Genomic DNA, 25,003 nt, shown 5'->3' on the forward strand with positions numbered 1-25,003 from the left:
TAGTATCATGTCATCTGCAAACAGTGACAGTTTTACTTCTTCTTTGCCAATTTGTATTCCTTTTATTTCTTTTTCTTCTCTGATTGCCGTGGCTAGGACTTCCAGAACTATGTTGAATAATAGTGGTGAGAGTGGACATCCTTGTCTCGTTCCTATCTTAGAGGAAATGCTTTCAGTTTTTCACCATTGAGAATGATGTTTGCTGTGGGTTTGTCATATATGGCCTTTATTATGTTGAGGTAGGTTCCCTCTATGCCCACTTTCTGGAGAGTTTTTATCAGAAATGGGTGTTGAATTTTGTCAAAAGCTTTTTCTGCATCTATTGAGATGATCATATGGTTTTTCTTCTTCAACTTGTTAATAAGGTGTATCAATTTTGCATATATTGAAGAATCCTTGCATCCCTGGGATAAATCCCACTTGATCTTGGTGTATGATCCTTTTAATGTGTTGTTGGATTCTGTTTGCTAGTATTTTGTTGAGGATTTTTGCATCTATATTCATCAGTGATATTGGTCTGTAATTTTCTCTTTTTGTAGTATCTTTCTCTGGTTTTGGGATCAGGGTGATGGTGGCCTCATAGAATGAGTTTGGGAGTGTTCCTTCCTCTGCAATTTTTTGGAAGAGTTTGAGAAGCATAGGTGTTAGCTCTTCTCTAAATGTTTGATAGAATTCACCTGTGAAGCCATCTGGTCCTGGACTTTTGTTTGTTGGAAGATTTTTAATCACAGTTTCAATTTCATTACTTGTGATTGGTCTGTTCATATTTTCTGTTTCTTCCTGGTTTGGTCTTGGAAGGTTATACTTTTGTAAGAATTTGTCCATTTCTTCCAGGTTGTCCATTTTATTGGCATAAAGTTGCTTGTAGTAGTTTCTTAGGATGCTTTGTATTTCTGTGGTGTCTGTTGTAACTTCTCCTTTTTCATTTCTGATTTTATTGATATGAGTCCTCTCCCTCTTTTTCTTGATGAGTCTGGCTAATGGCTTATCAATTTTGTTTATCTTCTCAAAGAACCAGCTTTTAGTTTTATTGATCTTTGCTATTGTTTTCTTTGTTTCTATTTCATTTATTTCCACTCTGATCTTTATGATTTCTTTCCTTCTGCTAACTTTGGGTTTTGTTTGTTCTTCTTTCTCTAGTTTCTTTAGGTGTAAGGTTAGATTGTTTATTTGAGATTTTTCTTATTTCTTTTATTAGGCTTGTATAGCTATAAACTTCCCTCTTAGAACTGCTTTTGCTGTATCCCATAGGTTTTGGGTCGTCGTGTTTTCATTGGCATTTTCCTCTAGGTATTTTTTGATTTCCTCTTTGATTTCTTCAGTGATCTCTTGGTTATTTAGTAATGTATTGTTTAGCCTCCATGTCTTTGTGTTTTTTACGTTTTTTCCCCTGTAATTCATTTCTAATCTCATAGCATTGTGGTCAGAAAAGATGTTTGATATGATTTCAATTTTCTTAAATTTACCGAGGCTTGATTTGTGACCCAAGATGTGATCTATCCTGGAGAATGTTCCGTGTGCACTTGAGAAGAATGTGTAATCTGCTGTTTTTGGATGGAATGTCCTATAAATATCAATTAAATCTATCTGGTCGATTGTGTCATTTAAAGCTTCTGTTGCCTTATTTATTTTCATTTTGGATGATCTGTCCATTGGTGTAAGTGAGGTGTTAAAGTCCCCCACTATTGGGCTTCCCTGGTGGCGCAGTGGTTGGGAGTCCGCCTGCCAATGCAGGGGACACGGGTTCGTGTCCCAGTCCGGGAAGATCCCACATGCCGCGGAGCGGCTAGGCCCGTGAGCTACAACTACTGAGCCTGCGCGTCTGGAGCCTGTGCTCTGCAATGGGAGAGGCCGCGACAGTGAGAGGCCCGCGCACCGCGATGAAGAGTGGCCCCCTCTCGCCGCAACTGGAGAAAGCCCTCGCACAGAAACGAAGACCCAACACAGCCAAAATAAATAAATAAATAAATATATTTAAAGTCCCCCACTATGATTGTGTTACTGTCAATTTCCTCTTTTATAGCTGTTAGCAGTCGCCTTATGTACTGAGGTGCTCCTATGTTGGGTGCATATATATTTATAATTGTTATATCTTCTTCTTGGATTGATCCCTTGATCATTATGTAGTGTCCTTCCTTGTCTCTTGTAACATTCTTTATTTTAAAGTCTATTTTATCTGATATGAGTATAGCTACTCCAGCTTTCTTTTAATTTCCATTTGCATGGAATATCTTTTTCCATCCCCTCACTTTCAGTCTGTATGTGTCCCTAGGTCTGAAGTGGGTCTCTTGTAGACAGCATATATATGGGTCTTGTTTTTGTATCCATTCAGCAAGCCTGTGTCTTTTGGTTGGAGCATTTAATCCATTCACGTGTACGGTAATTATCGATATGTATGTTCCTATGACCATTTTCTTAATTGTTTTGGGTTTGTTTTTGTAGGTCCTTTTCTTCTCTTGTGTTTCCCACTTAGAGAAGTTCCTTTAGCACTTGTTGTAGAGCTGGTTTGGTGGTGCTGAATTCTCTTAGCTTTTGCCTGTCTGTAAAGCTTTTGATTTCTCCATCAAATCTAAATGAGATCCTTGCCGGGTAGAGTAATCTTGGTTGTAGGTTCTTCCCTTTCATCACTTTAAGTATATCATGCCACTCCCTTCTGGCTTGTAGAGTTTCTGCTGAGAAATCAGCTGTTAACCTTATGGGAGTTCCCTTGTATGTTATTTGTTGTTTTTCCCTTGCTGCTTTCAATAATTTTTCTTTGTCTTTAATTTTTGCCACTTTGATTACTAGGTGTCTCGGCGTGTTTCTCCTTGGGATTATCGTGTATGGGACTCTCTGCGCTTCCTGAACTTGGGTGGCTATTTCCTTTCCCATTGTAGGGAAGTTTTTGACTATAATCTCTTCAAATATTTTCTCTGGTCTTTTCTCTCTCTCTTCTCCTTCTGGGACTCCTATTATGCGAATGTTGTTGCGTTTAATGTTGTCCCAGAGGTCTCTTAGGCTGTCTTCATTTCTTTTCATTCTTTTTTCTTTAGTCTGTTCCACAGCAGTGAATTCCACCATTCTGTCTTCCAGGTCACTTATCCGTTCTTCTGCCTCAGTTATTCTGCAATTCCTTCTAGTGTAGTTTTCATTTAAGTTATTGTATTGGTCATCTCTGTTTGTTTGTTCTTTAATTCTTCTAGGTCTTTGTTAAACATTTCTTGCATCTTCTCGGTCTTTGTCTCCATTCTTATTCCGAGGTCCTGGATCATCTTCACTATCATTATTCTGAATTCTTTTTCTGGAAGGTTGCCTATCTCCACTTCATTTAGTTGTGTTTCTGGGGTTTTTTCTTGTTCCTTCATCTGGTATATAGCCCTCTGCCTTTTCATCTTGTCTATCTTTCTGTAAATGTGGTTTTTGTTCCACAGGCTGCAGGATTGTAGTTTTTCTTGCTTCTGCTGTCTGCCCTCTCACCCTCCATGTCTTATTTTTTTTTTTCTTCCTGCTTCTCTCATCTGATCTGGCACAGTTATTGATTAAACCCACATTTATCTGCCTACTCTGTACCTAGTTCTGGAGGAGAAGAAGCAACTAGGCTAACTGGGTTCCTTCTAAATGTATGTGGCCTCAGGATGTAGAGAAATCCTTCTGTATTTCTCTAGTCAGTTCTCTCCACCACCTTTCAAAGCAGCTTCTCTCTGCAAATCCCCAGCCTTCCCTGACCCCGGCCCCCTTTCTCAGTTGGTGGTTTCCCTATTCCATGGAGACATCCTCATCCACTCACCACCAAACTCCCTGCATATTTAATAGATGCTCATCTTTTCCTCTTGTGACTTCAGATGAACTCTCCATGTTCACATCTAGGGCCATCCTTTCCGCTTGTGCACAGGATCCCACCCCCTTTGTCTCCCCTCCACCCCTCACTATCAGTGGTTCTCTGTCATTCTGACTCTCCTCCTGCTCTGAGAATGAACACATCCTGTCAGATTTTTTTTTTCTTAACATAAGAGACAACTTCTTCTGGGAAGATGAAGTTGATGTACTTTCCCATATTCCTCCACCTAAGTGAAACTAACACCCTTGGACATTACATATAAAAGAAACATAAGAAGGCTGAAAGGTAGAGAGAGGAAGGCAGATCAGCTAGGGACTTTGAGACCTGAGGAATGACACATGGTTAGTTCCTACCTTGTTTGTTTGTTTACCTCATATATCCCAGACTTGGAGCTGAAGAAGCTAGCAACCTGCAAACGCCAACAGGCACAGACAAAAAAACAAAACAAAAAACAAAAAAACAAAAACCTTCAACCAAAGCGTGCTCTGCTTAGCCAGAGAACCAGGAATAGGTCAGCCTAGTGAAATAGAAAACTTTTAGAATTATCTAAGCAGCTCTACTCCAGCCAAAAACCACAGAAAAAAAACAAAACAAAACTGTGGCCGCACACCCACCCATGCCAGCCCAGTCTTAGAGGGGAGACTAGACTTCCGCCTTCCGCTAGGCTGTACCAAGGCACCCCAACACACCTGCCAAGGTGGCGGCAGAGAAGGATACATAGGGAGCTGGGATTTTCATCCCCACCAGGCATGAATGATACACACTCTCCTCCCTCCCCTCTCCACAGTACCAGTGGAGACCACACGGGGAGCCTGGACTTCCACCCCCACTGGCAGTAACAAGGCCTCTCTCCCCATCCCAGATGGGTACTGCCAGAGAAGGCCTAGGGGAGCTTCAGGGCTTTTGCCACCACCCAGCGGTAATGAGGCACTTCTGCCCCTCCCATCCAGGAAGGCATCCGTGAAGGCCTCGTGAGAAGCTGGCACTCCCACACCTGCCCAGCAGTAATGAGGAGCTCACAGCTGTAAGAGAGCGTAGACTTTGCCTTCTAGGTCACTGTGTAACCCCAGTGCCTGGAATGACAGGGGCTAGTTGCATGATCTCACGCAAATCACTCATCCCTTCTGTGTCGCAATTTGTTCCTCTGTAAAATGAGAATGAAAATAATAGCATCTACCTGTAGGTTGCTGTGAGGATTAAATGAGTCCATACATATAAAGCTCCTAGAATAGAAAGTGTTAGCCATTGCTGCTGCTGCTGGCATTGTCATTATTCATTCCTTACTGATTTATGTGCCTCTTAAAATATAGCTTTAGCCGTATCCCAGGAGTTTTGTTTTGTAGTGTTTTCATTATTTTTATTTTCTAAATATTCTATGATTGCAATCATATTTCCCCTTTTATGCCCAAGAGATTTACAGAAGGGTATTTTTGAATTTCCAAGTGGGTGGGAAATTTTTGTTTAAATGTTCCTAATTTATAGTTTTATTGCTCTGTGGTCAGAGAATGTCTGTGCACTTTGTGCTTTAGGAGATTTGTTGATGTTTTCTTTATAGTCTAGTACATGATCTATTTTAAAAAATAAGTTCTTCAATTAAAATAGTTTTTCCCCTTTTCCTCATTGTGAAGGATACATCTTATCCCTAGCATAAAAGCTGGAAACATACTTTCCAACACACAAAACTAGACAGTTAAATGAAATAAAAGCGTCAATCATGTTGAGTTAACATGCTTTATTCCCATTCAATTTGCAGTAAGCACACATTGCAAAGTTCCCCAGAGGGAGAGAAATGGGAGCAGGCATACTCAGACTTCAGGTGTGATGGGTTAGTTGTTCTTCTGCTGCCTCTTTTCTCCCTCTAATTTTTTTCTTGTCAAGAAGGCATTTAATTCTAGTTGTAGCAGATTGTCATTTCCATAAGTGGCCACAGCAATATTTCTGACCCCACACGCTGTTCCAGGACCTTGCCACTTCCCGTCAAGAGGTGAAGTCTATTCCCTTCCCCTTGAACTGGAGTAGAACTTTATGACTGCCCCAACAAAAAGAGGATGGGGTGGATGTCATGTTGCATGACCTCCCAGCTGGGCCATAAATGGCAATAGAGCCTCTGCCTGACTGTCTCGTGATGCCCACTCTTGGAAGCCAGTCACCATGTTGTGAGGAAGCTCAGGCTACATAGAGAGGCTGCTTGTAGGTGCTGAGGTCCCAGCGAGAGCCACCATCAGTCAGCAGACGTGTGAGTGAGCGAGTGAGTGAGTCTTCAGGGGATCTTAGCCCCAAGTCATCTCCACAGCCCCTGTCTGAATTGTGACCCACAGACCCAATAAGCATTATAAACAGTTGTTTTACCTCATTGATTTGTAGGGTAATTTGGTCCTCAGCTATAGTAACCGTATCTCTAAGGATACAGTGACCCCAGCTAATCAGAAAATTCCAACTAGAAGGTGGATGTTATAATGAGAAAAACATGAGACTAGGAGCTGGGAGACCTAGCTCATAGGCTGGATTAACTCATAATTGACCTTAGGACCTTGAACATAACATGTAACCTTTCTGAGTCCTAACATTTGAACCTTTTAGCCCCCTTCAAGTTCTACCATTAATTAAGGCCTTGATAGAGAACAATATGAAAAGGTTTCATATTGGAAATACTCGATCTCTTGAGAGACTGCATATCTATATGTAATCAATGACATTCTTGGTTTTACAGTTAACTCTCACAGGGAAATCTTATTTCCCTCATTTCCAAAGTATGGGAAAATTTTTCCAAAGTATTGACAGCAGAGAATAGGGTCATTTTTTATCAACCCAATTTTAGCATAAAATAAATTAGAAAGCTGGCTGGGCCTTTGCTGCAAAACGTGGGCTCCCCAGTCTCAGTTCATGGTAATATATTAACCACTGCTTAGATTCTCGACTTTTATATTGTTCAGTCATCTTTGCCTGCTATTTTGGGTGTTCTTTGTTAGTTACCCGGTGACTTGCTGCCAGAATATGCTTACAGAGATTTTACTGTCTCCCTCTAGATTCAGCAGTTTGAGAACGTTAAATGTGCCTTGCAAAGCTAAATCTGCTATGGGATATATAAGGCTGGTCTCTCATCAGTTGTAATTCTCTGGTAGTTGCATTGTTAAGAGGAGTCATCTATTATTCCACATACTACATTCCAGAAGAAGCTAAAGCAAGTGTTTAATGCATGCTTTCCAGGGCACAATACTGCACAGTCCCTAGAGTGTGATGACTTGGGACAGCTGCCCCAAGTCAACATTCAGGGGACCCAGCCATGCTGGCAGCTTGTCAGTGACTCAGGGAGCACCAGCTGGGGCCCTGTAACATGCTTGTACCACGCTCACAGAGAAACAGTCTTTTTTTTTTTGAAATAAATTTATTTATTTATTATTTATTTTTGGCTGTGTGGGGTCTTCGTTGCTACGCGTGAGCTTTCTCTAGCTGTGGAGAGCGGGGGCTACTCTTTGTTGTGGTGCGTGGGCTTCTCATTGTGGTGGCTTCTCTTGTTGTGGAGCCCAGGCGTTAGCCATGCGGGCTTCAGTAGTACTAAAACAAAACACCAAAACTGCAATCTATCTTAACACAATCACTTTCTCCAAGTCTAAGACCTTCAGCAAGAAAACTCCATTAAAAAAATTACACATACCCCATAAACATTGCACAGGCTCCACAGTGATTCCCTTCCAAGCAGAGATTTCCCCCCTCGGTGTGATCCGTTCTCTCCACAACGCACCAGCAGCATCTGTAGCCCTAGCGTGGCATCTAATAACATGAGTTACTCCTCCCTCCCTTAGGAGCTTTACATCCCTGTTTTGGCTAAACTTCCTTTTCTCCCCCAGGACTAAACTACATCATTCACCGTGTCCCTAAACATAAACCAAACCACACCAAAACACAAAACATTAAGGGAAGCCGACAGCATCCACCAGCTCACCATTACCTTTGACACCTAAGAAAAACGAAACTTGACATCCTTTAACAGCTCAACTGAACTGTTAAGTGTACTTAAATATAGAAGGGAAAAAGTGAGCACACTCCACAAATAGGTCCTTAGAAATTTATCATGAAAGTCTTGAGTTGGGCATAAACTGTTTCCAGTGCAGTACCGCCCTGATGCATATGACAATATAAAAGTAGAGAAAAGAGGGAGCCCCCCCCCCAAAAGCCAAACCAAACACTATACGCTTCAATTGCACATCCAAAACTGTCCCCTCTACACACCCAACAGGATATCCTTACATCATAACTGGCGCCTCCACCTCCCCACCCCCAAAAAAGAACAAAAAAATTATCCCGGTAGGCACAGACACGTGATAGGAACTTTGTAGGAAAGCACTAAGAGGCTGTAGAGATTACAACCACCACCTTACCTGCTGCCGGAGACTTTGTGTGCGTGTTGTTTTTAAGTGTTTCGCCCAGCTCCTCCTTCCCGCACTACAAACAGCAAACACATGAGTGAGTTAATCAGCTCTTAAACTGAAAAACCTTTCGATCCAGGCGAGTGATGGAAGATAAAAGCTGAGGGGCGGCAGGAGGGTCAAATAAAAGTTGCTCCGCAGTTCGCTCATCCAAGCCCCGCAGCGACCGCAGGGGGGTGAGGTTCCCAAAGCCACTTTCACACCTTCGAGAATGCACTAGCAAAGAGAAGCCCGGAGAGGCTGAAGTTTCCACGGAGGGCGCCGTCGGGGAGACGCAGCCCGGGGGGACGCAAGGGTTGGGTCGCTACCTCTGCACACGGGCGAGCCGGGGCTCCGGCGCTCAGGTGAGTGGCTCCTCCGGTGGCTCTCTGGGGACCGTCTCGGGCGGCCCTTGGCCCGCGGCGCCTGCTCGGTCTGGGCCCCGGTCGGCGGCGGCGTCGGGCTGGGCGGGCTGGGGCCGCGAGCCGCCCCGGGCCCCGGGAGGCTGCCCAGCGAGGCGGCGGCGGCGGGCGGGCGCGTGGGACTGTGTCAGCTGTCCCGCAGGAGCTGGTAGGGCACCGTGGCGCGGATGGGCTGCAGCAGCCGGCCGGCTCCCGCAACCGGGGCGCAGCTCACGCCGCCGCCGCCGCCCGCACCGTTCCCGCTCCCGGCGGCGGGGGTGGCGGGCTGGGAACCCGCGGCGCTGCGCCGCATCCTCTGCGGCGGGGGATGAGGAGTCTGAGAGGAACTGGAAGAGGAGGAGGCAGTGCACATGGTGGCTCCGCGGGCCCTGGAAGATGCCGGCCAACACCGAGGCGCGGAGCGGGAAGCGCGTGTGGGAGCCGGCGCGCTAGTGCGTGCGAGTGTGTAAGGGGGAGGGGCGGGGGGATCGTGGAGGGGGAGGAGTCTCTCTGCTCCCCCTTCGCAACGCGCACCCCCGCCGCCTCAGCGAGGGGGGGAGGGGAAGGCTGCGAAAACTAACGTCCAACGGCCCCAACCACCCGACCGGGCTCGCTGTGGCGGTTACGGCCGGGGCCGCGAGGAGCCCGGAGCCGCCGCCGCCGCCGCCACGGGCATCGCGCTGACAGGGGAAAGGGGCAGCCGCCGGCATCACGCAGACTCGCGGGGCTGCACGCGCAGGAGAGCCCGGCAGCTGCAGGGAGGGCCGGGATCCCTGCTTCTGGGGATCTGGTAGGGCGAAAGGGCCTCGAGGTGCCTGGCTGAACGCGGAGCCGCGCCACCGCAAACTCCCCCGCCGCCGGCTCCTCTTCCCGCTCCTCACTCCGTAAGGCACCTAACCTCCCAACCCGTACCCCGCCCCCTGCACCGCCTCCCGGCGCTCGGGGCGGGCAGGTGACGCAACGAGAATTCCCATTGTCTCCGTCACTCTCCACCAGAACGCGAGTGATTGGTTGCCGGGTAGGAGTGAGAGGAGCACCTGCCAACGAAAGTGGGCGTCCTACTTTGGAGGCGGGATACGAAGGAGCGAAGGCGGAGAAAGGGGCTGTGCGTTGAAGGAGGGGCGTGAGAGTTGACAGGCTTTGAGGTGAGAGGGGGCCCGTGATTGGGCTGCCCTGGGAGAGTGGGTCCGTGTGTGTCCTGCGCGTACCCCGACACCCACAGACGCGCACGCCCAGGGAAGCAGGCTGTGAGGGCTCCACCCTCCAGGGCCGTTTGTACCACTTGAGACAGAGGATACGTCAGGCAAACTTGACTTTGCAAGTACACCCGTTCTGGTGGTGGGATGTTTGAGAAGAATCCATCCCTTCCCCACTAATTTTAGTAATCTGAGTTTTTCTGTTGAGTACCTAATCAAAAGAATGTAAAGGGCTTCCCTGGTGGCGCAGTGGTTGAGAATCTGCCTGCCAATGCAGGGGACACGGGTTCGAGCCCTGGTCTGGGAAGATCCCACATGCCATGGAGCAACTGGGCCCGTGAGCCACAATTACTGAGCCTGCGCGTCTGGAGCCTGTGCTCCGCAACGAGAGGCCGCGATGGTGAGAGGCCCGCGCACCGCGATGAAGAGTGGTCCCCACTTGCCACAACTAGAGAAAGCCCTCGCACAGAAACGAAGACTCAACACAGTCATAAATAAAGAAATAAAGAAAAAAAGAAAGAAAGAACGTGAATTTTTTAAAAAAAAGAAAAAAAAGAATGTAAGGCCATCAGAAGCAATGTCTGGGGGTTGGATTGAACACTGGGTGGATACTTTTACAGTTATCCTATGGAGTGAAAAGAGATCATCAAATCTTCTGTTCCAAGACAATAACTCTGAATTGCAGGGGTCAACAAGGAATTGTCCATCATTGCACCGTCAGTTAAATGGAGGTGTAATGGAGGGCACACCCTGTTGTCTTTTCCCAGAAGCAGATGGCCTCTTGGGAGAAATAATACCAGACTTGATGTAACAATCCACTGGGGCAAATTTAGTTTTTATTCTGCAGTGGAACTGAAGAGAAACTAAGATTTTGGATGACTGTCAGGAACCGAAGTTTACCCCACAGTAAACCAAGGTTTGAAACATTAAGCAGGAACAATTGATTGAAGGGTCCACATCAGATACCCTGCATTCGTTTCCATGAGAGAAAAAAGAAGTGGGAGATCAGATTGGTCTACTCTTGGTGTCTGCCCACACTGGCAAGCTTCCTCTGATTTCAGGCACTAAATGCAGGGGTCAGTTTCACTTAGAGGAGCCATCCCTCTCAGCTTCATTGTGCCCTCAGAACAGAAAGCATAGTAGGTTCTGTAAAAAGTGGATGAATCCACTTTTTCTGTAAAATGCAAGAATTGCACCCATGAATACTAGTGACAGTTCCTCACTTTATCACATAGTAGAATAACAGCTAACATTTACTGAGCATTTCATGTGTCAGCCACTGTTCTAAGAATGTTTTATGTGTTAATTCCTTCAATCCTCCTATAATCCACAAGGTACGATACTACTATTATCCCCATTGTGTTCACATGTATTTGCTTTCCAGAATAACATATATTAAATATAAATGTAGTAAAAACTTTTACTCGTTTCAATTTAGTATAATTGACCTATTGTGTTATTTTTTCCATCTGAAATGAAAGATTTCCTCATTCATTAGGAAATTGCCTTCCTTCATGGGGAAAAAGAATGAAAAATGGCTTCTTTCTGATGACTTTTTCAGAATATCAAGAACAAAAATTGACGGATTAAAATATGTGAAGTTTTTAAAAATGCTGGTAAATTTCCAAGTTGTCAATTTGATTACAGCATGGTTTCATAATAGAAATGTTATCTCTGGCCACTCCTAAATATAAGTATGTAACGACCCCAACACTTTAGATTACAGTAATTCTAAATTTATACCAAGCCACAGTCCTAATGATCAATACCTGATTTGGATCTAAAACAACCTACCTAGCCATATGTTAAAGTCTTTCTGTGTTTGTTCCAAACTGCCAAGGCCAACTTAAATCAGACAACCAAAACAAATCTAAATGATGCACACAGAGAACTAGTATGATCTTAAAATACTATTTTCAGTTGCTGATAAGTCACCATGAACTATTTGGAGGTTCAATCACCTTCTCTTTACTAAATGTATCTTGGTTGCCTCTTAAACCTTTGTTCTCATGAAATAAATACTGATCTTTATGTGTAAGGAATTCAGTCTCCAAACAAATCAAAGGTGGGCTAAAATCAACTAAACCCAGTACTGGCTTTCCAATGTCCATTTGTTGAGTTCTTAACAGTATTTTATTCTTAGTGAGTTTGGGAGTGGGCTCCAAGGGTATGAAAAGAAGCTTTAGGAAAACATACCCCTCAGTAAATTGGGACCTCCCCCCCCCTTAGAAGGAAGTGCGGATTGCTGGGCGAGAAGAGCATTGTTACCCGACAGTGCTAGCTATGGGATGGTTAGGTCCCGTGCAGATTATCTCTATTTGTTGAATATAAGTGTAACAATCCCTGGAAGTTCTATATATGTTAATGTTGGTGATGACCTCTTTACTATGTTGACCTACTTAGAAGAAGACAACACTGAAAGCGCAATTTGGTGGCATGGGAAATACCTTTGTTCTCAGTAACCCGTGTCTTGGCTGTTTGTGGAACAAGATTCCACCGTTAGCTAATCTGAAGTAGAACTATGACACTTACTTCTTGGTTCATATATGGTAATGGACTATACTTTAGGTTCCATTAAAACTTGGACTCATTGGCTACCTCTGATGAATATGTAGCCCCATGTGAAGAGAGAATGGGATAACTAACGGTCCTACAGAGCTACCAAAACCTCCCTCTTCTAGTTTCATCCAGGTTTGCCAGGGGATGCATCCAAGCCCCAACCAAATCTAAGAGGCAGTCCAGGCTGTCAGTATCAGAAATGAGGTCACGGCTGAGAGAGAACACTAAACAGATCTGCACTGATGTTCATCTTCAGCTGATTAAACTCTCTTGTAGGTGGATTCTTTAGAGCAGCAACAAAAAGAGCCTTGCCTGAATTTTTGTCCCTGGCAGATGCTTACAGTAAAACTCCTTACTGCTTGTGACAGGCTACGTGCACCTTTGCACTAGGTGTTCCCTCTGCCTGAGCAGTTCCTACCCCAGTTACCCACATGGCTTGCTCCCTCATTTCCTCCAGGGCTTCACTCAGATGTCATCACCTTCACAATGAAAGCTTTTCTGAAAACTCTTTTTTAAAATTGCAAGCACCCCCTCGATGTTCCCTACTCTCTTCCTTTTTTTTTCCCCCAGAGCACACATCACCACCCACCTATTTTATATTTTCATTATTTTTTGTTTTGTCCATGTAGAATGTAAGAGCCATGAAGGCAAGACTTTTTATCTGTTTTATTACTGCTGACTCTCCACAATAGTGCTTGGTACCTGGTAGACAATATTTGCTCAATGTTTTTGAAAAAAGTAGCAAATTTTAACCAGTGCTTGTCCCATGAACTAAACTGTGCCTTTCATCAGAAAAAAAAAATTGATAATAAGAAGTATATCACTGTTGCAAAGACGTAGCCACAGAGTAGAAAAATGTTCCATGTGGCTTTTTAAAGTAAACAGATATTCGCACTGGGGCCAGCATTCAAAAGGGAAGCATATCTTGTATTATGATCCTTATACAGGCAAAGTGAAAAATACTAGTCCTAAGAGGGGTGGGATAAGGAGGGCGGGAGGGAGTGATGAGTATAATTTTTGTGACTTTCTGTCTGAATTAAAAAAAAAAATCCCACAAGGACTCAGAGACAAAGAATATACAAATCAATTTTCACTGCAAAGTAAAGGAGCTGTTACAGTGGAGGATTACTGGACTGAATGTCAATATTATGACATAGTATGAGTGTGTTTCAGGTTTGGTAATTGCAATCATTGTTGCTTTTGTTGTGGTCATCCATGTACAATGCTTGGTGTCAGTCTATTTATCTCTTGTAAAAATAAAATACAGTGTGTGTGTGTGAAAAAAAAAAAAAGAAGTATATCACTGTTGCAAAGACATAGCCACAGAGTAGAAAAATGTTCCATGTGGCTTTTGTAAACTATCCAGATATTCGCACTGGGGCCAGCATTCAAAAGGAAAGCATATCTTGTATTATGACCCTTATACAGGCAAAGTGAAAAATACTAGTCCTGAGAGGGGTGGGATAGGGAGGGCGGGAGGGAGGGTGACGCAAGAGGGAAGAGATATGGGAACATATGTATACGTATAACTGATTCACTTTGTTATAAAGCAGAAACTAACACACCATTGTAACGCAATTAGACTCCAATAAAGATGTTTAAAAAAAAAATACTAGTCCTAGTGGCTCTTGGAGGCTCATCAGATGTTGAAAATGGAAACTGAAATTGGTAATGGAGAAAAGGCAGTTGAAATTTGCAGGAAAAAAAAATAACCAACTGAAACTGACAGAGAAGGACAGTTGAGGAGGATCCCTTAGAGAGTGACATCTGCTGATATGTAGTTAGTTCTATCTCTCTGTTAGGAGCAATTCTCAAGAGGCCTGTGTAAGGAAACTGAAAAAAATATATATTTAATTAAGTAGAAAGGAACATTTCATGTAAATAATAAATATTTTACCTTGTTTCTTCCCCCCCCCCAGCTTTATTGAGATATAATTGACATAAAAGATTGTGTAAGTTGAAGGTGCGTAATGTAATGATTTGATATGAGTATTTAGTGCAAAATGATTAACACGATAAGGTTACTTAACACATCCATCACCTCACATAGTTATAAACCTTTTTTATGATGAGAACTTTTAAAATCTATTCTCTTAGTAGCTTTTAAATATACAATATAGTATTGTTAACTATAGTCACCATGCTGTACATTACGTCTCCGGAACTTATTCATCTTATAACTTGAAGTTTGTACCATTGACCACCCTCACCCATTTCCCCCATTCCCCAGCCCCTGCCCCTATTCTCTGTTTATATGAGTTTGGATTTTTTTCGATTCCACATGTAAGTGAGATCATATAGTATTTGTCTTTCTCCATCTGACTTACTTCACGTGTCATAATGCCCTCAAGGTTCATCCATGTCATCACAAATGGCAGGATTTCATTCTTTTTATGACTGAATACTATTCCATTGTGTATATATACCAAAATTTTTTTCCATTCATCCATCAGTGGACACTTGGGTTATTTTCATATCTTGGCTGTTGTAAATAGTGCTGCAATGAACATGGGAATGCACATATCTCTTTGAGATATTGATTTCATTTCCTTCAGATATATACCCAGAAGTGGGATTGCTGGATCATATGGTCGTTCTATTTTTACGTTTTTGAGGAACCTCCATAATGTTCTACATAGTGGCTGCACCAGTTTACAATCCCATCAGCAGTGCACAAGGGTTCCCATGTCTCTATATCCGCACCAGTACTTATTATTGCTTAACTTTTTGATAATAGCCATTCTAACAAGTGTGAGGTGGTATCTCATTTCGGTTTTAATTTGTATTTCTCTGATGATTAGTGATGTTGAGCCCCTTTTCATATACCTGTTGACCGTTTGAATAACTTCTTTGGAAAAAATGTCTACTCAGATCCTTTGCCCATTTTTAATTGGATTGTTTGGGGTTTTTGCTATTGCATGAGTTGCTTATATATTTTGGATATGAACCCCTTATCAAATATGTTGTTTGCAAATATTTCTCCCATTCTGTGGGTTGTCTTTTCGTTTTTGTTGATTGTTTCTTTTGCTGTGCAGAAGGCTTTTTAGTTTGATGTAGTTTCACTTGTTGATTTTTGCTTTTGTTGTGATGCTTTGGGTGTCATAACCATAAAATCCTTGATAAGACTAATGTCAAGGAGCTTTTCCCTATGCTTCTTTTTTTTTTTTTTTTTTAAAGATTTAACTATTTATTTTTGGCTGCGCTGGGTCTTCGTTGCTGTGCACGGGCTTTCTCTAGCTGTGGCGAGCAGGGGCTATTCCTCATTGCGGTGCACGGGCTTCTCCTTGTGGTGGCTTCTCTTGTTGAGGAGCACAGGCTCTAGGCGTGTGGGCTTCAGTAGTTGCGGTGCGTGGGCTCAGTAGTTGTGGCACGCAGGCTCAGTAGTTGTGTTGCACGGGCTTAGTTGCTCCGCGGCACGTGGGATCTTCCCAGACCAGGAATCGAACCCGTGTCCCCTGCATTGACAGGCAGATTCTTATCCACTGCGCCGCCAGGGAAGTCCCTATGCTTTGTTTTTAAAAGAAGTTCAGAAGAGGCAAGAGAAAGAGGGGGTATCTTGTTTTTTAAGTGATAAATATCAAAAGAGTATGTATGCAATTATTCCTACCTGGATAGAAAATAGTGATGAGGACCACCAATTGTTCAGCTTTCATCTCCACAGCAATTCCTGTCGCCAACTATGATGCCAGGGGCACACCCCCTAAGCTGATACACAAGTAGAGTTTTATCATTTAACTAAAAGACTATATTGTACAAAGCCAACACATTCCGAGGCTAAATCAAGATTTGGGGACCAGAAACCTGCAAATATTCTCTCTTTGCTGTGACATTTCATTTGTCTTAGTTCCAAACATGGTGTCAACAGTACATGAGAGCAGTAGTGGTCCTACGAAGAGACTGTGCTTGATTATCATGATACTACTTTTTTTAAGTGAGAGTTTAGAGTGATTAAAATGTGTCGATTAATTTCCTCCTCTGTGACTGAAGTTTACTTTTTACCACAGAAGTGTGTTGAGTGACTGTTGTTAAGGTGCAATCAACTCATCAGCAGCGCTTGACTAGAGAAGTTATTAAAATTATTTTAAACTTTTTATAGCACAGTGTCCTACGAAGCATCCTATTGAGAAGGTTTCCAGCGTCCTACCAAGCATCCTATTGAAAAGGTTCATATTAATATATTTAATAGGCCTACATGAGGACTTAATAGCAATAATACTAGCATCAGGCCTTAGTAACTCCTCATCAAGTCACTTATTAAATGCCTTCAAAGTGCGACGCTCTTGTATACTCTGTAAGGGATCCTTGTTTTCACACTTTGGTAAATTGTAGTCTCTCAGAGGTAAAAAGGTAATTTCTACAGATAAAGGTAGAAACCATGTCTAAACAAGGTCTTCCATAAGAGAGATGCAAATAAAGCCAATGGAAGCAATGGGAGGGAAAGATCGCTTTTGAGGAAAGGCTTCAGGAAAGACGAGTATGAGGAAATCTTGTCACTAGGGATACACAGGATGTGTTAGGAGATGATCGAGCAGTGTGCCTCGACTGATGGTAAACGGAAGATAAGTCTTGGTCTGTTGATGACATGTCATGGAGGTTGCCAGGCAAGGCTTGCCCTTTATCGAGTATGCAGGGAGGAGCTGTTGAAGATTCTTGAGCGGGTGGGGAGAACATGAATGGACCTGGGCTTTTTGAATATTCATGCAAGAATAGTTTACAACCTGGATGGAGACTGTAAACTGGAAGATGATTTAGTAGACTTTGAGAATAGTCCATGGGAGTTTAGGTAATGAGAGTTAGGAGAATGATAGGGGACATGGAGGGGAGGAAAAGATGCAGGTGATACTCCTTCTTAGCTGATGGACCTTGAAAGTAGGACGTCAGACAACTCTGAAGCTTCAGGCTTGGATGCCTAAGAGGATTGTGGTGGCTTTAACAGGAATAGGGAGCCAAGAGAAGGAGTAGGTTTGGGAGAAGATAATGAGCTCATCTATAAATAAGAGAACCAGAGGATATTCAAGTGGAGACAGTTTTTTCCTTTGTTTTATTGAGATATAATTGACATATAGCACTGTATAAGTTTAAGGTGTACAGTGTAAAGACTTGACTTACCTATATTATGAAATGTTTACCGTAACTAGTTGAGTTAACATTCGTCATCTGATTTTGATACAAGGGGAAAAAAGAGAAAAAAACTCCTTTGGAGTTTTTAAGAGCAGTTTTTAAATGATAGTTGAGAAGAGCATAGGTATGGCTTGGGGGGTTATCCATGTACATATGATAGTTGAAGCCATGGGCACAAATGAAGTTGGCGAGGGAGAAAAATGTAGAGATAAAGAAAAAGAGGATGAAGGAGAAAATTTTCAGAAATTATACATTAGTGGCGAGGAAAAGTAAGCAAATAAACAATCCAAAGAAAACAAAACTAGGAAAGAAGGCAGAAGGGAAGAACTTCTTAATTAAAGAATTTGGTGTCTCAGAGGATGTTTGGTAGATGTCTGTGGGACATCTGGGAGCTCACGTCCCCTTCTCTAAGAACTAATCCTCTGCCAACACACAGAGGGTTTGGGCCTGACAGCTATGTTTGTACAATTTGACCTTGTTCTTCTGACCATGGTTGGTTTGACTTGAGTTCGATAACTGACCAAAGCTGCCCCAATCAGGTTTTCTCCCCTGGGAATTTGGAATTAAGAAATACAATGTTATTCTATTAAGGGCATGAACTGGGTGATCACAGAAACCTGTGCATGGGGTGGCCATCTTCTGTCACAGAAACAGAAAAGTGGAGGAAACCTGCCTTCTGAAAGAAACGAATGAAGTGACTTGCAGAAAATCAAAATGAGAACAGATGACCTGAGAGAGAGAGAGAGAAACTGAGAGGATGTTTATTTTCCCATGACGACTATTTTCTGTCTTATCCCTTTTCTTCAATCTTCAAAAACCATCCGCACACCTGCCTACCCTGATGCGATTCCAGTATATTCCTACCATCAAATCTACAAATCTTTTGGCATTTGGACCCATCTCTCCTTTCTTTCTTCCTCTCCTATCAAAAGCCATTCCTCTGCTTATGACTTAAATTCCTTCCCCTCTTCTTAGGGGTTTCATTTCTTCAGTTATTCCCTTCCTCTTGTTCATCATCAAATTCTTGATTATCCCCAATATGTATAAACATGCTCCATCCTAACATTTAGGAAAAAAACAAAGATTCTTATGCTATCCCTTTCCATCTGTAACACGAATTCTCTGATCCCTTCCCAGCAAACCTTCTTGAGAGAGATGTCTACAGGTTAACTCTGATTTCCTATTCAATCTACTCGAATCTGACTTCCACCCCCAGCACGCCAATGAAAACTGCTAATCCATGTTGTCAACAGCCCGCAAATTGCTGGACCCAATGGATGTTCCTTGGACCTCATCCTACTCCAACTTTTAGCAGTTTTCAACACAGTTGGTCAGGCTCAACTTCTTGAAAACCAAATCTCTTCTATTGGCTGGTCTGTCTCCTAATTCTCTAACCACTGCTGTTCAGTGACCTTCAGGGGTTTTTCCTCCTCTAATGCCCTCTAAAAACTGGGCTCTATTCTCTGCTTTCTTCTCTGTGAACTCACCTTCTTGGTAATCTCAGTCATTCCCATAGCTTTAAATACTAAAAATGGTAACAAATTCCCAGATTAATCTCTTTAGCCTAGACATTTTCTCCAAAATCTGTATTCAGATATTCATTTGTCTGTATGACATCTCAAGTCTCCGTGAATATCTGAAATTAAGGTATCTGAAATAGAACTAAACTCTCAATTTCTATCAACCTGCTTTCCTCCCCTCCCTATTAAAAAGAAATTCTATCTTTAGTTTTTCCCACTTCAGTAAATGTTATCACCATTCACCCAGTTATTGTAAACAAGACAACCCAGGCAATATTCTTGATTTTTCCCTCTCTTTCCCTCCCCAACTCTAACCTATCAGCTGGTCCTCTTATTTGCTCCTCACGAATAGATGTGTAGTCCATCCACTTCTCTCCATCTCCTCTGCTACTACATTAAACCAAACTGCCATCATCTCTTACCTGATCTATTGCTGTAGCTGCCAACTGGTCTTCTACCTTCTACTCTTGCCTCCTTTCATCTATTTTCTGCTCATCCGTCAGGGTAAACCTGGAAATACATCAGACCCTGTTGTTTTCTGCTTAAATCAGTTCAGTGTTTTCCAATTAGTTTGCCATGAGATCCAAATTCCTTTAAATACTTAAAAGGTCTGGCCTGCTCTGGCTTCTGCCTCCTTCTCCAACCTTACCTCCCTCTATTCTCCCCCTCACCCTTTAAGTTCCAGCCACAGTGGCCTCCTTTCACTTCCCCCGAAACACCACTGCAGGGTCTGCACACAGGTGTATCCTCAGCCTAAAACACTCCTTCCACAGCCCCAATCCTCAGTTGCCCTGAGTGGCTCCCCCCATTCTTCAGATCTCAGTTTAAATGCCTTGTCTTCAGAGTATCCTTTCTGAGTCCTTGCCTATCACTAATAACCTATAAGAACGTATCATTAGGTCAGTTTGTTGCATCTGTAGTGCTCATTATACAGTGTAAATACACATTTATTTACCTGTTTATGTAAGCCTTCGCCACTAGATTATAAAGTCTCTCAAGGCAGGGACCTTGTCTCTTCTGTTGACTACTTGGTCACTGAACACCTAGGAGTGCCTGGAATATAGCAGGTGCCCGAGAATTATTTGTTAAAACTTTATTGGTTACTGATAGCTTCCTAGTTCCTGATGCTAATCCCTGTACAGCCCTATTATACTTTCTGTGAGAGAGTTTCTTTGGTCTTATATTACCCTCCCCCTTGCTGTTTCAATCATTTGAATAGGTTTCTGTTCTTATAGTTAAATGATGACTAATTGATCAAGTTTTTAAAAGGATGCGGTGATCAGCAATGTCAAAAGCTGTTAGATGGGGAAGAAGGTTAAGGGCTAAGCAAAGTCATTGGATCTCATCACTTGGAAATCTTCACACCAAGAGTGTCCATAAAATGTGGCTCTGTGGAAGCCAGGGTACAGTTGGGTTGATGAGAAGGGTGAGAAGATGAATGCAAGTAATGTAGAATCCTCTTTTTGAGAAATTTGACAGTAAACATAAGGCATGAAGTAAAATGGGATCTTGGGGTTCATCGGAGTCCAAGAAAGTATATGTTGCTTTAGTTTAAAAAGAATAGGGAAGAAACGTCTACTGATATGCCAATAGAAGCCAAAAGAGAAAAAAATGAAGTTGGAATGAGGAAGACTAATAGACTTAGTTTCCATGAGGCAGTAGAGGATTTGATCAAGAGCACAAGTTTGACAAAATGGGACAGTGTTTCCCCCTCCATTTACAGGAAGAAGGGACGTTAAGAGAGTGAAGGTCAAGATAACATTTATGTAGAGCAAAGGAAGTTGAGCATGGCCATTTGAGGAGGTAGCAATGTCATCTACAACTGGTTGTCAAGGGGAATCTCTGGAAAGACTTTTCCAGACCACACCTCCATCCCTTTACTCCATGACCTCCCCACCCAAGATGGTAGACGCTCTCCACTGCACCTGCCGCAGACACTCACTGCTGCTGAGGGCCACAGTGGTTGGTGGGAATGTGCCTTCTTTCTTAGGTGGGGTGGAACAGAAAAAAAGCCTGCGATCACTGAGGAGAGGGGTAGTCAGAAGGGAATATTGGGGTTTGAAGAGCTCTGACATCATGAGGAATACGACAAGGACATAGAATTGTTTTCCAAACATATATCTCATCAGGCATTCCTGGGGCCCTTCTAAAAATACAGATTTCAGTCTCATTCCCTAGAGAGTCTAATTCAGCAGGTCTGGGAGCAGGAGGGGTAGGACTGTACAATTTTTAACAGGTTCCCCAGGTGATGTTTATGATTTGGCCAATTTGGGAAACAGTGGATTAGAAATGATTAAAAGTTCACTAAGTTTAATTGCAGGCCCCACATATGTTCTCAGTGTTTAGCCAAATACAAAGATTTGTGGATAACTGACGTCAATTCGTGGAAATTACCCAAAGAAAACAGTTTTCAGTGGATTGGTATCTAATTCTGTGGTTCCAAATAATCTGCAGCGATATTTAAAATGTAAGACTAGTTTATGGATATTTCTTTATAGAGAATTTCATTGAGGAAAAGGTAAATGGAATGGACCAGCTAACAGTTATTATTCATAATATAATAAGAAAGTCAGATGTTTGAAAGCCTGTTCTGCTTCCAGTTTGCTTACCTCCCAAATTAATAAGCTAAACATAATAAAAATCTAAGAATGTAACTTGATCTTACCCATTCCTAACATTCTTAAAGGAGGTCTTTAGCCCAATAGCAGTAGAGCTTCTGAGAGCAGATTCAGATCCATTTAAAATATTTTTTCCATTCCTTCCCAGAAAGAGTTATTTGTATTGATATACAACAGTTGGGCCCCAGACCACTTACTGGGACCACAGGGCCTCACTAATTTGTACCAGTTTTCCTCTATTCTAGTTGGTCCTGACCATCAGGTATAAATTAGTGCTAAATCAATATTAGCTGATACTTCCCCAGCTGTGGGAAGTATGGAAACCCTATCACATGAGCAAACACAGCCCTTCTTGGCTACATTTAAAATAAGGTGGTTATTATTACACTGTATGGGGAAAAGGCTTTTTTTTTTTTTTTTTAAAGAAATCTCATGCCACCTTAATTTGCATTAACTTGATAGACTGATATCAATAGTCGGAATCTATTTTCAATTGTTATAGTTTCCCTACCACCGTTCACACTTCCTTCATTCTTTCAGGGAGGCTTCTTCTGCCTTCCTATTTCTTCCCACCTCCAGCCATGCCATATACCCCACACCATTTTTCCTTTCTAGTACTACTTACTCATCGGGTTGAGTAGAGAAGCCAAAGGTGACTGAGTTTACATACCTGCTTTAATTGCTCACCTTGGGTGGAGCAGTGTCTTAAATAAACTTCACTTTTGCCACAGCACCATTACTCAGTAAGGTATTTATACAAGTGTCACTTAATCCCATGAAAATAATAAACAAGGCACTTAAACTTGTTATTGAGAAAGAAGCTTTAGGCTTTAGCTGCCCACTCTCCTTACTCAAGGGCCAATCTCACCTCACTTATTCTTAGAAAACTTTTCAGCAGTTTTCTTTAAAGAAAATCAGGCAGAGCAAAGTACTGTGAGTCAGGTTTAAGCTACCCTTACCTTTGAAAGAAAGGGTTCCTTTGTTAATTATCAATCACAAGGAATCTTGTCATTTCTCCCAATATTTCCAAGTCATAGCTACTCAAAGCGGAGCTATGCATTCAATGCATTCCAAAATAGTGAAAGCATATATGTTCAGTATTTAACCATAGATGAAAACAGAAACAAATATTTAACATTCCAAAGAAATGGTGCAACTCTACATGATTTTTTATTTTCTATATCCTGAATTGTATAGAAATTTCATAGTAGTTTTAAAGCACTTTCATAAATATGACCTTTTTGCTTGTGATCATTCTGTGAGGTAGTTATACTATTTCCATTTTTCAGATGGGAAAATTGAGGCTTGAAGCCTTGGCCAGGGTCACAGCACATGAGAGATTCAGAGCTGGGAATCAGCTCTCCTGACTCCAGGCCCAGTGTTTTTCCCTCTATAAAAATTGCCTTTATAGCAGGAGAGTCAGGGATATGTTCACTCAGTAATAGAGAAGTATGGATCTTTTCCACCCCTAGTCATTGAAGGACCTATGAGCTGATAGTGTATGTGAGAGAGGACACTTCCTGCCTGAAAGATTGATGACTTACATTCAGAGCAACCTGGTGTTGCACTCTGATAGGAGAAGGACCTGTCTAAAACGTCCTAATTGCTTCAAACATCCAGAGTTCCCAATAGGAAGACAGGGTGTGGTAATTATATATCTTGCTTTTGGCTTATCTTCTCCATATCCTCACCCTCACAGATGTCTTTCAAACATTGGTAATTACAGCTTTCAGAGCCAAAGCCTACAAACTCATAATCCACACAGATGACATACTAAAATCTACTCAAATATGTAAGGCTGAAGAAACTTTCAGTGCTACTGGACTCACAGTAAAAAAAAACTGCTTAGAAAAGAGGTAGCCTTTATTTCTATGTCACTACTGCCTAGATGTGTAATGGTTTCTTGTTGATCTGTGAGGGTGCATATTAACTCATTTGCCTCTAAATGTAATCAGTAACTTAAGAATAAAGTACACATGCAGATGACAAGACCATATGATTAAAAGCAAATAGTCTGACATTGGAAAACGGATCCAAATTAATGAAACGAACTTGAAACAATGAAGGAACGGCTTCTAAGCAAGAGGAAGAATCAGTATCAAGAAATAAATGCAGCACAGGAAAGCAGTTGTCCTTGTCATGCCGGCCTATAAATGGAACCTGAGTATTAACATCATAATCTCTAAAGAATTCAGCAAGTTCTTGCTATAGTGGCAATGAGATAATATATAAAGTATGGTGGAATTTCCCACCATCTGTATCACTGGCGAGCCCAATGGTAATTGGAATGGTTAAATGTCCCACAGTTTTTAAGGGAAATCGTTTTAGGAGGAGTCACATTTCTAGATGAAGACACATTAACCCAATGATTTCAAAGAATATGGCTTGGGTCTGGTATCACATTTCAAGACCAAGAATTAGCACCTCAGTTACTTACTAAGTGAAAGATACTCCAATGATAACTGATAAGAAAACGGCTCAGAAATATGAGTGGGATTTTAAACAACTAAATTTGTTTTTCTCCCACTCTGATTGAATCCAGAAGTATTTATTTAGGGGAGCAAAAAATCCAGATGACTTGGAAGCAAATGTTTCTGTTCGTTGAAGAATAAGGATGTCTTCTGCCAAATGCAGCCATTTCCAAACGCAATGAAGGACTATGGCTCATATTTCAATCCTGCCCCTTCCTAGCTCGGCCCTCATTCTCTGACCATCTTCTCCGAATTCCCTTGCAGGATTCCCTTCAGGACCATTGTAATTCATGCCTTCTGGAATCCACCTTCCTCATAGCTATTGAGGCTGTTCCCACCTTTTCAGAAAAAAGTTTGCCCTGGGTGATATACATAAATCTTTGCTCAGCCTCAACCAGCTTGCTTTCTAGCTAACAGGTTTATCTGTGGCCCCAGGGGGCAGGATAGTGTGAGAGAGGGGGCTCAAAAGACCATTACCTTTCAGTACACAGCTAGGTAAACTAATTCCACCAAAGATCACAGGTTTCTATATTTCCTTGAATATGCTTTTTTTTTTTAAAACGTCATCAAAATTTCACGTTTTAAATATATTTTTTAAAGGAATTCCTTTTATTTTTTTTATTATTTATTTATTTATTTTTGGCTGTGTTGGGTCTTCGTTTCTGTGCAAGGGCTTTCTCTGGTTGCAGCAAGCAGGGGCTCAGTAGTTGTGGCTCACGGGCCTAGTTGCTCCGCAGCATGTGGGATCTTCCCAGACCAGGGCTCGAACCTGTGTCCCCTGCATTAGCAGGCAGATTGTCAACCACTGCGCCACCAGGGAAGTCCCTAACCTCCTCCTTTAAGCCTAGGCAGTAAAAGCTCCCTGAGATGCTGGACTACTGTCCTCTGTTGTTT

The 25,003-nt window shown here is 42.4% G+C and overlaps 1 pseudogene; it reads left to right on the forward strand.

Moving 5' to 3' along the window:
• The first annotated feature begins 5,942 nt into the window (after positions 1–5,942).
• Positions 5,943–25,003, forward strand: part of LOC103000690 (zinc finger protein 709-like) — a 118,143-nt pseudogene continuing 99,082 nt past the window's right edge.

This window comes from Balaenoptera acutorostrata, chromosome 2 (genome assembly GCF_949987535.1).
Source record: "Balaenoptera acutorostrata chromosome 2, mBalAcu1.1, whole genome shotgun sequence".
NCBI lineage: Eukaryota > Metazoa > Chordata > Mammalia > Artiodactyla > Balaenopteridae > Balaenoptera > Balaenoptera acutorostrata.